The 14,795-nt window shown below is 36.8% G+C and overlaps 1 protein-coding gene across 1 annotated transcript in view; it reads left to right on the forward strand.

The window, feature by feature from the left end:
- LOC136024887 (uncharacterized) overlaps positions 1 to 14,795 on the forward strand; it is a 43,523-nt gene that overhangs the window by 25,596 nt on the left and 3,132 nt on the right. The window contains exon 3 of the transcript XR_010616950.1: positions 7,776 to 7,899. The gene's annotated coding sequence lies outside the window, so the exon portion shown is untranslated. The remainder of the gene's footprint in view (positions 1 to 7,775; positions 7,900 to 14,795) is intronic.

Genomic DNA, 14,795 nt, shown 5'->3' on the forward strand with positions numbered 1-14,795 from the left:
ATCTGAATACAGATTGTTTTCCCATGGACCATTATATGTTGCATGTTCAAGAGTCGGTAAACCTGACAATCTATTTATATGCAAAGACAATGGGACAGCAAAGAATGTTGTATATTCGCAAGTTTTACGTAGTTAAAACCATATATATATATATATATATATCTATATTCACAGGTGGGACATAGGGACACAACTACAATGGCGCGTAACTATTATGGCGCGTAACGACTTACGCGCGCGGGGGGGCTTGGGGGGGGCGCGAAGCGCCCCCACCAACTAGGTGTTGGGGTGGCGCGAAGCGCCACCCCAACAGCTAGTATATATATATATATATATATATCGCCACACCAACACCGTGCCAATGGCTTCCCGCCAAGCTAGTATATATCTTCTATATATATAAAAATAAGTTGTCTGTGTGTCTGTGTGTCGAGTGACGTCATGTCATCAGGTCGTCATGTCGTCATTATGACGATGACGTCATTAAAGTTATTTAAGACATTCGTTCACGGAAAAATGTTTAATTGTAAAATCACTGAAGAACCTACAATGTCAACAGCCGAGGAAGCTGCTCAAAGAGTCTATGCTAAAAAACTTGCTGCTGATAGAGAAAGTAAGAAAAGAAAGCGTGCCGAGGAATCACAAGAGCAACGCAAAACCAGACTTCCTGCTAAAAGAGAAATTGAAAAAAGAAGGCGTGCCGAGGAATTAAAAGAACAGCAAGAAAACAGGCTTGCGGCTGATAGAGAAAGTAAGAACAGAAAGCGTGCCGAGGAATCACAAGAGCAACGCGAAACCAGACTTGCTGCTAAAAGAGAAAGTGAAAAAAGAAAGCGTGCCGAGGAATCATAAGAACAGCAAGAAAACAGGCTTGCGGCTGATCGAGAAAGTAAGAAAAGAAAGCTTGCCGAAGAATCACAAGAGCAACCTGAAAATTATCGCCTGGCATTCAGGTACAGCCCAGTTGATGATCATAGCTTGAGTAGATGTGTTCAAATCGGGACTATGTCTAAAATTTGTCCCTATTGCAAGGCCTTGAAATTCAATGGTGAAACAATGGGAATGTGTGTTGCACCCCAGGAAAAGTTAAACTTCCCCTTTGGCTGCACCACCAGAGCCATTGAAGACTTTGCTTACTGGAACTACGTCGAAAATCGAAAATCCAGATCAATTTATGCCTACTTTCAAAGTAAAAGGGCAAATTTATTATAGAGCAGGGTCCCTTCTACCATTCTTAGGCGAAAATCATAAATTTTTACAATTGTACTTCATTAGTGATAGAAATTCTGAATTGAATGCACGTTGCGAAATTTCTCCCAACGTTGAAAGGACAATCGTTGCCCAATTGCAACATCTTTTCCATGAAAATAATAATTTAGTGCGTCTGTTCAAAACAGCCATCGATTTGATGCCTACTGATACGCATAAAATTGTTATTTCCGCTGACAAAACGCCTCCAGGCCAAAATGTGTGGAGATACAATGCTGCAACTATCGACGAAGTGGCAATCGTTATGGTCGGTGATCAGTTTTTACCTCGAGATATTATTCTTCATAAGCGAAACGCTCAGTTGGTAAGAATTGCTGAAACTCATCGATGCTACTATGCCCTACAATATCCTATCATTTTTTGGGATGGAGCCGACGGCTATCACTTTAATATTAAATTGATGAATCCAGCCACTAACAAAGAAATGAATAAGAAATGCAGTGCAATGCATTATTATTCCTATAGACCAATGATTCGGCAGGATGAAGACAACTATATTTTAAAATGCCGTCAATTGTTTCACCAATACGTCGTTGATATGTATGCAAAAATTGAATCAGAATGTTTGCTATTTATCCGTCTGAATCAGACCAAGCTCCGCTCTGAACAATACATTCCTTTGCGAGACGCAGTTGTAAATGACGGTAATACCACAAACGTTGGAACATTAACGATTTTACCTTCGTCATATGCTAGCAGTCCCCGTCATATGCATGAATATGCTCAAGATGCTATTGCGTATGTTCGTCTCTATGGTCGTACAGATTTATTTATTACATTTACATGTAATCAATCTTGGGACGAGATACAGCAGCTTTTACTTCAAGGACAATCGGCGGTTCATAGACATGACATTACGGCCCTTGTCTTCTGGCAAAAGTTGAAATCATTGATAAACTACATAGTAAAACTTGAAGTGTTTGGGTCAGTGCGATGCTGGATGTACTCAGTGGAATGGCAAAAATGAGGTTTGCCACACGCACATTTACTAATCTGGCTACATTATAAAATTACTCCTAAAGAAATTGATGATTTGATTTCCGCTGAAATACCTGATGAAAATGTCGATAAGGGGTTATATGATATCGTTGTAAAAAATATGATACATGGACCTTGCAGTGCACTGAAAGAAAATTCACCATGCATGGCCAAAGGAAGGTGCACAAAGCAATATCCTCAACTTTTAGTATCCAAAACAATTACTGGCAATGATGGTTACCCACAATATAAAAGAAGATCTACTGAAGATGGTGGTAAAACAACAATAATAAAGAAGCGTAACGATACCACCATCGAAATAGATAACCAGTGGGTTGTTCCATATTCCCCATTATTATCAAAAACATTTAATGCACACATAAACGTTGAATACTGTAACTCCGTAAAGGCAATCAAATACATATGTAAATACGTCAACAAAGGCAGTGACATGGCAGTTTTTGGCTTGCAGTCCGAAATCAAAGATATCGACGAAATCGTACAATATCAGGCTGGAAGATACATAAGCAGTAATGAAGCTGTTTGGCGAATTCTTTCATTTCCGATACATGAACGTAGCCCAACTGTTGTTCACTTAGCGGTACATTTACAGAATGGTCAACGTGTTTGTTTTTTGGAATCCAACAAGCAACAAAGAGCCCTGAATCCACCGGATACAAAGTTAACTGCTTTCTTTTCGCTATGCAAAAATGATTCTTTTGCAAAAAAAACTGCTGTATACTGAAGTGCCTTCGTATTACGCGTGGAATACTAAAATTAAAGTATTTCAACGTCGAAAACAGGGTAAGTCAGTCGACGGCCAACCTACCATCTTCAAAGATTCCACGATAGGAAGACTCTACACCGTTCACCCCAATCAACATGAATGCTTCTTTCTACGCCTGCTTTTGGTGAATGTACCCGGTCCGATGTCCTTTGAGTATTTGAGAACTGTAAACGGTACTATACATGACACTTACCGTAGTGCATGCCAAGCTCTGAATTTATTGGAGAATGACCAACACTGGGATAACTGCATCAATGACGCGTGCGAAACGTCAACTCCAAGTGAAATTCGTGCATTGTTTGGCATCATACTAACAAATTGCTCTCCATCAGCTCCTACAGAGTTATGGGAAAAATATAAATCAAAAATGTCCGAAGATATACTCCATCGAAAATGGTTAGAGACGTCGGATATGACTTTTGATTTTACATCAGAAATTTATAACTACACTTTAGTTATTATAGAAGATTTGTGCGTATTTATGGCAAACAAACCTCTTCAGGATTTGGGAATGCCTTCACCTAATCGTACCGCTTCTGTTTCGACATGTGTAGAATTGGATCGTGAACAAAGTTACAGTACGAGTGATCTATTGTCGTATGTACAAAATAACATTTTCAAGTTAACGTTGGAACAAAAAGACATTTATGATACGATAATGCATTGTGTCGATAACAACGTTGGAGAAATTTTCTTTTTGGATGCGCCAGGAGGTACTGGTAAAATGTTTGTGATAAAACTGATTCTGGCATCAATATCGATCAAAAAATGATATAGCGTTGGCAATTGCGTCGTCCGGAATAGCTGCAACGTTGCTGCCTGGTGGAAGAACTGCTCATTCCGCTTTGAAATTGCCTCTGAATTTGCATTCTACAGAAACTCCCACGTGCAATATTTCCAAATCATCTGGGATGGGTAAAGTATTGCAGCAATGCAAACTTATTATTTTGGACGAGTGCACAATGGCACACAAGAAATCGCTCGAGGATATGGATTAATGTTTGAAAGATTTGCGAGGGAATTCGAAACCCTTTGGCAGCACATTAATATTGCTTGCGGGAGATTTCAGGCAAACATTACCTATAATACCTAGATCAACCCCTGCAGACGAAATGAATGCTTGCCTGAAAAATTCTAAACTATGGGCACACGTAAAAACATTGAAATTAACTACAAAGATGCGTGTCCGATTGCAAAACGATGACTCTGGTCAAACATTTTCAGATCAATTGCTGGCAATTGGAAACGGAAAGCTCCCAGTACACTCAATTTCAGGACGTATACAACTACCTGCTGAATTCTGTAATTTAGTGACGTCCAAAAATGAATTGATTGAAAAAGCATTTTCGAATATTCTAAACAATTATAAAAATAATAAATGGCTAAGTTAAAAGCGATTCTTGCACCCAAAAATATAGACGTCAACGAAATCAACAATATTGTTTTGACCAAGATTCAAGACCAGGCAGTCCTTTACAAGTCAGTCGACACAGTTTTGGAATCAAATGAGGCGGTTAATTATCCATCTGAATTTTTAAATTCCGTGGATCTTTCAGGGTTTCCACCACACGTGCTACAACTAAAAATAGGCATACCAATAATACTTTTAAGAAAAATCAACCCACCAAAGTTGTGCAATGGCACACGACTTGCCGTGAAAAAAGCAATGGAAAACGTAATAGAGGCCACAATCTTGACAGGGTCTTTTGAGGGTGGGGCTGTTCTTATTCCTCGCATTCCCATGATTCCAACGGATCTGCCTTTTCAATTTAAAAAATTGCAATTCCCAATTCGATTAGCATTTGCAATCACCATCAACAAAGCTCAAGGTCAATCATTAGAAAAATGTGGTATAGATCTTAATACTGATTGTTTTTCCCATGGACAATTGTACATTGCATGTTCAAGGGTCGGTAAACCTGACAATCTATTTATATGCAGCGACAATTGGACAGCGAAAAATCTTGTATATTCGCCAGTTTTACGTAGTTCAAAACACATTTATAAATCTATCTATATTTATAGATGGTACACAGGGACACCACTACAATGGCGCGTAACTAATATGGCGCGTAATGACTTACGCGCGCGGGGGGGCTTGGGGGGCGCGAAGTGCCCCCACCAACTAGATGTTGGGGTGGCCCTTCGCGCCACCCCAACAGCTAGTATATATATATATATATATATATATATATATATATATATATATATATATATATATATATATATATATATATGATTGGCCTTAAGCATTGTTGATGGTGATTGCAAATGCTAATCGAATTGGGAATTGCAATCTTTCAAATTGAAAAGGCAGATCTGTTGGAATCATGGGAATGCGAGGAATGAGAACAGCCTCAGTCTCAAAAAGCTCTGTCAAGATTTTTTCCTCTATTACATTTCCCGTTATATTTTTTTACAGTAAGTCCCGTGCCGTTGCAAAGCTTTGGCGGTTTTCTTTGTTTTTTTGTTTTTGTTTTTTTTTGTTTTTTTAGTTTTTTTCAGTTTTTTTATTTTTGGTTTTTGTTTTTCAAATTATTTATTTTAAGTTTTTTTAGTGTTTTTCTTAGTTTATTAGTTTTTTCTTTTTTTTCTCTATTGTTCGTTTTTTAGGTTTTGTATATTTATTCCTTTTTTTCTTTCTTTTTTCTTTTTCTTCTGTTTCGTTTTTTTTAGTTTTTTTCTAATTGTTGATTGCTTAAACAAAAACCACAGTAGATTTTATAGAGATCAGAAGTACGTAAATTAACGTCAATCACGTGGTTTTTCTTGCCCATCACGTTTCTTGCAGAATTTTTATTGCATCATAAACGCTAATTACGATACAACCACTATTTAGGCAAACATGATGTATGTATGCTCATAAACGTAACATTACCCACGGTTTTTTTGCAAAATTTGTAAAATTAAGGCTCTTAACTAATTTTCTGAAACTTCCGACCTATTATTCCGATCGTATTTGAGGCCACAAATCTCAGGATACCATTTTTTCCGAAAAATGTTTTAGAGAAAAAATACTAGAGAAATTAATATATAGTATACTTTTTTAACTTTAGCAAAATTTGAAACTTTTTGAGTGTGATTAATCCACCAAGTATTTAAGCAAAACACAGGGAAATTTGCTGGGCTTACGCCTAATCTTAAAAACTCAGTAAATTAGATGTTTACAAGTTACTACAGAGCCTGTGATATACACACAATTAATTGGAGCGTTGACAATTTTTTACAAGAGGTGGAAATTATATGACCGGATGTGGAAAGACAAATTCAGAGGAACTAATTAAAAGACTGAGTATGATGTGAATTGACATAATTTTGTTAGTTGTATTTTGAACTTATATCTGATGGGTCCAATAAAAAGAACAAGGTCAAATTATCGATTCCCAAAGCCACATACGATATTCGGTAAATTGAATTGTTAGTCATAAGATACGATCATCAATTCTTGTAGAAATCAAACTTACGTACAAAGTAATTTTGTCAGAGTCACCACACTTTTCTTTTATGGATATAAACCCCCATACCCGTCTGCTCGGTAGAATAGGAATCGCTAAGGAAGACAGCACAGTTCTGAGAAAAACAATAGAGGTAGGCTTAGTACCTACTCTTGCAGAAAATGTTCACATAGGAGGGGAGTTTTGACATATCGAAAATCTCCAACCCCAAGAACTAACTTCTATAATAGGGGGGGATGTGGAATTGGCCAGGCCAACTTGTATTGAAAATAATATGTTAAAATTTGTTTTTCGGGAAACTTTTGGAAATATAAAAAACTACAAACTTAATAACAAACTTAGTTTTGCACGGTGGATATTTCGGGTGTATTTGAGAATGTCTTCCATTCGCACAGAATTCATTGCCTAATTCAAGTAGTCATCGATTCTGTCATAAAGGTTCTCCAATATTGGTATGGAAATTCACTTGTTCGGTTAAAATTGATATCAGATTTATCTCATCCAATCACAGTATAAAAGGGAGTCAGGCAAGATGGTCTGCTATCTCCATATATATTTTCAAGTGTTTTTGCTGATTGTTTGTGAATGTCGTCTCCTACTGGGCTTATTAAAAATTCTGGTGTTAGTCATATTGCTAATGCTGATGACGTACTATTAGCTAGACATACTAGATCGAGCTTTGTTAATAATATGCATGGTCTGACTGATTCACTGGGTAACGTGGAACTTTCTGGAAATGCTTCTGAATGTCAGTTTCTTTGTTTAAATTTTTCTAACCCTGCTCCTCCTTACGTGGGGGAAAAATTCTACTCGATTTTGTTTCAAAGATGAAATGGCTTTGCATCACTTTTTCTGTTACTATTTTGGCTACATCCTCGTCTTTGGTTGCTAGTGCTCTACAGTCTATCTGTGTCTTGCATGGTAAAATCTTGCCAAATAGGGGAAAGTAGAGTTGTCGAGGTTTGTATACATCCTCGTCTTTGATTGCTAGTGCCCTAGCTATCTTCTCAATGCCAGCTATCTTCTCGGCTAGTTAATTCCTAATCTAGTAAAGTAGGCATAGTGTGGATATAGTTGACTCAGCGATTCCGTTTTTTATTTATTTTTTTGTTTATGTTATGCTTTTATTTATATTCCTTGTAGTATGTTTTTTTCGTTTTTTTCCGCTTTTATTTTTCTAGCATTATGGGTTATAGTTACTAAATTTCTTACTATATAAATCGAAAGGAGGGACCAGCTGTTTCTTGTAGAATATAAGGCATTAATTAGAAGAGAAATGTTTACAGGTCCATTTAGTAGCCGAACCCCCTCGTGGTACCAGTTTGGATTCGAAGAAGCATGCTGGTTATGCAGGTTTGAAAAATTAGTTGTCTTCTGAAAATTCTCCAATTCACAAATCAACTAAGAAAGGTAAGTAAGAACAAGGGCAAGATTCTTGTTAACGACTCTTTCACGTTACGGCGAACTTGTTTTGCACAATTTCAAGTTCCCCCATCTTTTTTAAAAGTTGATTTTACGTTTCCAAATATATATTTTTGGTGTTGTTCCCTTATGGTTGTTTTTAATGTTCTGTCAATCGTTTCTATGTGTTTTGTTTTATTCAAATTCAGAAAAGCATCAATTCGAGGAAGTTAATAAATTAAGTTACACCTTTTCTACCTAACGTTCAAATGTATCACTGCTTCTACTCTCAAATACAGCCTCACCTCTTATGCTGAACAACTATGCTCACAACTATGCTGAAACAATGGCAATCTCAAAATTGTAATCCAACGATTTTGAGAAGAAAGAGGTGTGGAAGGGGGCCTAGCTGCCCTCCAATCTTTTGAGTCACTTAAGAGGGGTACTAAAACTTTTAATTTCTGTTCAAATAAGCCGTCTCATGATATTCTAGGACCACTGGGTTGATATGAAGTAGTATTTAGAATAAAAGTAATAGTAGCAGTCGTAGTAGTTTTAGTAGTAGTGTAAACACATTGTCCTTTGGTCAATTGATCTTTCCCTTGAAGCATTCTTCTAGTACCCTTTTCACATTCTGCATGGATGTAGTGTGTTTTGATTTCGCTCAAATTTCCCTTCAATATTCAATCATAATTTTTATCTTCCTTTCCTTAGCCTTAATAATGCTAATATCTTATTAGTAGTGGTATTGATAAGAGCATTGGTGTTATTCAATTTCGTCGTAGTAGTAACAGTAGTGATGATAGCAGTACTAGCATACACATGTTGCCTTTTGGTCAGTTGAACATCCCCTTCATGGTCAGAGATGCCCTGGAGTATCAGCTTGATACAGTAAACTGTTCCAAAGACATTACCAATAGGCCTTTGACAATATGTATGCACATAGAATCCCTTTATTTGGTTAAAATTTTCTATAAATATTTCCCCATATTTTTATTTCACTATTTTAAACCTTGGTTGTACTTGCCTTAAAAGCATTAGTTTTTGTGGTAGTAGCTGTAGAAGTAGAATTGATGGTATTAGTATCAGTAATAATAGCTATAGGAGTAGCAGTAGTAGTACTAGTAACCTGCAAATATTTCCTTTTTGGTTAATTGATGAACCCCTTATCTGATTTCTGAGTTCTTTATTTAACAATAAAGATCATAAACAAAAAAATACATCAAGAAAATTTGTCTTGATTTGATTATGAAAAATGCATAAGGCTCCTTGGCCGGGAAAGAACAGAGGAGAAAAAAATACCAACAAAAACTTATATAAACAAAATCCAAAAAAATTGAGTCGCCCACCTTAATAATCCCAAAAAAATGACAAGCTAGGCAAGGGGAAGCAGAAGATTTCACCAGCTCAATTAAATATCCAACTTGATCCAGAGACATCAAACCCCAAAGGAAACAGGAATACAAAAATTATTTACTAGCTAGAAAATCTCTAAGAAAAGCAGAAAAAAAGAAAAGTAGAAAAGCAGAAATCTCTAGAAAAGCAACTGTAAAAAAAGGAAAGAAGAACAAGAAAGAAAATAGAGAGATTTAAAATCAAGCTTGGGTTTAAGTGAAGATCGGTTAGTTTCCTGAATAAGAGTTCTTTCTTTATCATAAGGTTTTGAAAGTGGCTTCAGAGACGAGGGAAAAGTTGACATCCAAATAACAGAACAATATGAAACACTAGATTGAACTAGGTTGCAGAAAAAGATTCTAAGAATCGACCCTGGAAATTTGTATTTGAGCTTTCTAAGGATTCCAAGACTTCTGGAGACTTTCATTTTAATCAAGTCAATATGATGCTTGAACGAAAGATTCGTAAAGCAAGATGCCTAGGAATGGAACGTAACGATCTTTAGGTCTACTTAGAGAAACTCTTGATACGTGTATTTCATTTAAGTAAGACCAAGCCTTTGAGACTCCGGAAAAAATGAGAGAACATGATTTTCCGACATTTAAGGCAAGATAATTTACATCAAACCACTGGATAACTCTTTAAAAAAGGGCTCTCATCTTTGAACGAAGATCACACTCAGTTCTACCTGTTGTGCCAAGAGTACTGCCATCAGCAAAGGCAATAAGTGTATCCGGTAAGGACAAACTACTGTCACAATTAGTGACGGATACTGGTTGACAAAGACGACAGCAAATTACAGGTTTTAAATTTTTAACCGCATTAATAAGGTCATTGACGTAGATTAAAAAGAGTATCGGCCCAATGACAGATCCTTGTGGAACGCCAAACTCTATTCCAGAAGGGCTAGAAAAGTGCAGATCAACCGAGATGACTCGCCCAGATAAATATGATAGAAACCAAGAATAAGCATTCCCTCTTATACCAATATGGGACAGTTTCAAGAGAAGAATCTTGTATGTTAATGAGTCAAATGCTTTTCGAACATCAAGAAAAAGAGCAGAATTTATAAGACTGGAGTCAAGAGCTGAATGTAAATAATTCAAGAGTGTTGCACATGTATGCTTGGCTGAGTGTTTTGTTCTAAAACGAAACTGAAAATCGTGAAAACAGTGTTAAGAATTAATAAAATGAAGAAGTCGAGAAAACATAGCTTTTTCTAAAATTTTAATAAATACTGATAAAAGAGATATGGGACGATAATTCGCAGGATCAATCCTTCATCCACCTTTAAAGAGAATAATAACACGAGCACGCTTTAAAGCACTTGGGAAGACACCATTTTCAAAACAAAGATTGACAAACCTCGTGAGGGCAGACACGATGACAGGAAGAATGAACTTGACAACCTTAGTCGGAGTACGGTTTTGACCAGAGGATGAAGAACCCCCCAAACCATTGACGGTTCCAGCTATTTCAGCTTCAGACACAGGATCCAATACCATTGATTTAGGACAAGGTGGTCCAAGGTATGACCTAGAATCAGGTAGAGAAGAAGAAGGACTTACAGAATGGCTGTGGTTTTGCCGATATTAGTAAAATAGGAAGTAAACGGATATTGAACTTTTAGCTCACCCTTTACATTTTTGCCGTCCATCATAACACTTGAAAGGACAGAAAGAGGCAAAAAGGATGCCCTGATAATACAATTGATTACTTGCCTTGTCTTCCTAATGTCTTTACCACACGCAGAAAATTTTCTATAATAAAATAACAATTTAGCCTTTCGGCAAAGCGAATTGTAAACTCTTCTATAAGCTTTGAAAAGTTGAAGCCGAGAATCACGCGAAAATGGCTTAAAGGACCTGTAAGCCTTCCAAAGATTATGTTTCCTCCTCCAACTTTTAATGAGTCTAAGAGTCATCCAAGGATTCAATGGGACTGTTCTTTTGATGCCGGATTCGACTGGGTGCATCACATATATCCAAGGTAACTTCTGTCAAAGAATCATAAAACTAATTAAACAAAGAATCTATGTCAGATTCATTTTCAAAAATACTCCACGAACGACCCACCAACCATGACCTAGGAATATGCAAACCCTGATCATTAAATTTTAAAGAGGAAAAACCAGCTCCTTGGTTACTCCTAGGCAACGAATTGAAAAAAATCATGCATAGAAAAAAACAAGAAAATGGTCTGAGATATCACTCGTCAATACAGAATTTTGCACTAAGGTCAAAGATGAAAAAAATATTATCAAGAAAACAAGAGGCAGCGTTAATTATGCGAGATGGAATGCACGCAGAAGGTAATCATTGAAAGAAAGCATTGTTGAAAGAAAATCCAAGGACGAGGATGACCTCCTGTCACATAAATTAAGGTTGAAGTCACCCATAATGACAAATTCACATGAATAAAGTTGGATCATTTCCAAAACTTCATCAAGAATCTACAGGAAAGAGGGCACAGACCTACTAGGAGACCGGTATATATTACCGAAAATCAAAGTTTTAGCATGAGATTTGATCTCAATAAATAAGGACTCAAAATATCTTTTTTGTCTTGTCTAACGGAGTACAGAAGATATTCCGAAACATAAACCGCAAGGCCACCTTTAGCCATCCTACTTCGATTCAAATATTCTATCATGTACCCACAAAATCTCACAAAGACCAATAAAATCAGGGTGGGCACTACGCACTATTTTTTTCAACGCATCAAACGAAGAAAAAACCCTGAACATTAAGCTGAAGAACAAAGAATCTACCATCTCGTTAGGATACTCGATCTAAACCTGATGCATACTTACTACTAACTGAAAAATTGAGATTTGATGATGATTTTTTAGACGGACCTATTGAATTATTTATGAAACTAAGAACATCAATTGGGTTATTTTGAAGATGAAATAGTCGAACTAGAGTTAGACGAATGTCACCCGAACTAGAGTCAGACAAATTCAAAATACATATAAACTATGATCCATCACGCGCCACTCACCACCCAGCTTGGTATCTTGATAACAATGACATGTGGATAACACCTAGGCAAACGAAACGATAAACTCATTTCTTGTGAACTGAAACTAAAACAGAAAAAATAAAGGCCAAAAACAGAGAACTTGGATAAGAGAAAAACTTATATACAAAATGAAAAACGACGAAAACATAACTAAATCTCACAATCAAGGAGAAAAATTCATATATTATAACTTACGAAATAAAAACACAAAAAAACTAACAAACATCAAACAAATCATTAAAAAATGAACGAATCACAACAATTACTCATCACCTCTGACTGACACAGCAAGGGAGGCAACCACAGAGGCTGCATAACTAGATAGTTTAAAGGGATCGAAACACGAGTCCTCAATTCGCAACCAGGTCTTACTCTTTGAAGACTTTTTCGATTCAATCCATACACTAATCCCTTTCGTTATCACTCAGGTTTCAGCAATTTTTACTGAAGTATCAGATGACGTACGCAGACTGTAGCCGAAATATAGCATTTTTTTTCTATGGCGTGCCAATTAACGCGGGAGATCAGAAGTGATGCTTTTTCCAGATCCTTTCAGCTTACCGCAATTTTTCATAATAGCGTCTTTATCTGTTAAATTACCCAAAGTCACGAAAACTGTCCCGGCTTTTAATGTAGTCCTATACGTTGCCCTAGTATTAAAGCCTGGTGTTTTATTTCCATTCAAACAATAGCACTTGACGAAGGGCATTGAATTTGCGCTACTGACTCCTGCTTCAGCGAGAAACTCACGAGCGGCATTTTTCAAGTTGCTACCGTGAACATTTGGTATGCCGTAAAGCAGAATGTTTTGTCTTTTTGAAACAAGTTCAATTTGAAGACAAGACTTTTTCAGATTTATTGCTTCGGCTTTGAGAACCGTATTTTCTTCTTTAAGCTCCAAATTTTCATGTCGCAGAGCCTCAATCTTCTTTTCCAGGCTAAGAATCTTTGTCATAAGCTCAGTGTGTTTCTGATCAAAGTATGACTTCGTGAGACACATAAAATTATTCTATAATCTCCCCTAGATTGTCTAATAGCTAAATCAAAAATTCATTAAACAGAGACTTACTGTCAAGGGTTCCGTTTTACTGAAATAAATCCAGAGAAGTCCCTGTTCAAACAGCACAAAACAGCTAACAAATATCCTAAATATACCTCCAGCATCCACCAGCGCGCACTACCTTCGAACGGAATGAATGCTGGTAAGCGACTGTACAAGATAAAGAAAAAAACTAACTAAAACTAAGCCGCAAACACTAATTTTAGAGAGGGAATTAAGTTATGAAAAGGTGTTTATCTTATAATTAGGGTCATTGGCCCTTCAACTGTTCAAGAACATAATCCATCCCATAGTAACACAAAATACAATTTGTGATTAAATGTCTACTTTTCATCATGAAATCACGAACAGATTTTAGGACATCATACCTCTGTCAAAACCAAATGATTGGAACTAAGAATAGAGGGCTTACTTATATTTGCACTTTATGTAAGATCAAACATTTTTCTGCCCAGCATGGAATCTGAAATTAAAACCCTGCACAGAAATGCAGGAGCAAACACAAGATTAAAACGGGAGCAAGGTACGAAAAATTTGCACAAATCATTGAAAAAAAAAACAGGAAGAATCAAACACAAGCACAAAAAAGGGAGGGGTACAGGAAGTGAGTATTGAAGAAATACAGGAGGAAGGACTAACATAGACACAAGACCCATCACTTGTGCAAACAGGGGACAAAGTTAATGTTTAAAGGGTACTTTGGGAAGCAAAACCATCATTAACGTAGGATCGCTCTTTACTAGGTTCCAGCTAAGAAAAAGTAAAAGATTTTTTCCTTAATGCACAATATGCTATTCATGGTTGGAGCATAGTCTCCAAACCCAGTTGGGATAACATAAAACTACGATTGTTAATGCAACCGATTTTCAAATTCCTTTGGAATCTTTGGTATCAGTTTGGTCAAAGAGGCGCAAACGAATCAATACCAGGGACATTGGATGCAAGGATACAGCTAGAGTTTAATTTTGGAGGATTGATTTAAAGAATGTGTTGACGAAATCGGCCAGTATGATGACAATTGCAGACACACGAGCTAAATTTCCAAGGTAAATAGATAAATCTTCCGAGGTCTTGAAATGTGATGGCGACACTTTGGAACTCTCCCTTCCCCCTTACAACATCCCCTCTCCCTTTAGCTGCGCCCCTGACTCGACATTTGGTTTTAACCGATTGACCCTTCGATCTTTCACCCACGCAAGTGAACATGCATTAAACAGAAATGTAGGGTCTATCGTATTATTTTTAGTTGTTTTGGTAGAAGATATACGTTCTTGAAGTCACCATACATTTAGAACATTACTGCACTGGGCGTGTATTGACAACAAATATATTTTGACTTCATTTGACTCACCTCACTTCTGCTTTTCTCTCAACCATGGTCAGACTTAGCTGGTAGCTGTGCCCCCAAGACTAGACAAACAAAACT

The sequence above is a fragment of the Artemia franciscana genome, chromosome 1 (assembly GCF_032884065.1).
Source record: "Artemia franciscana chromosome 1, ASM3288406v1, whole genome shotgun sequence".
NCBI classification, from domain to species: Eukaryota; Metazoa; Arthropoda; class Branchiopoda; order Anostraca; family Artemiidae; genus Artemia; species Artemia franciscana.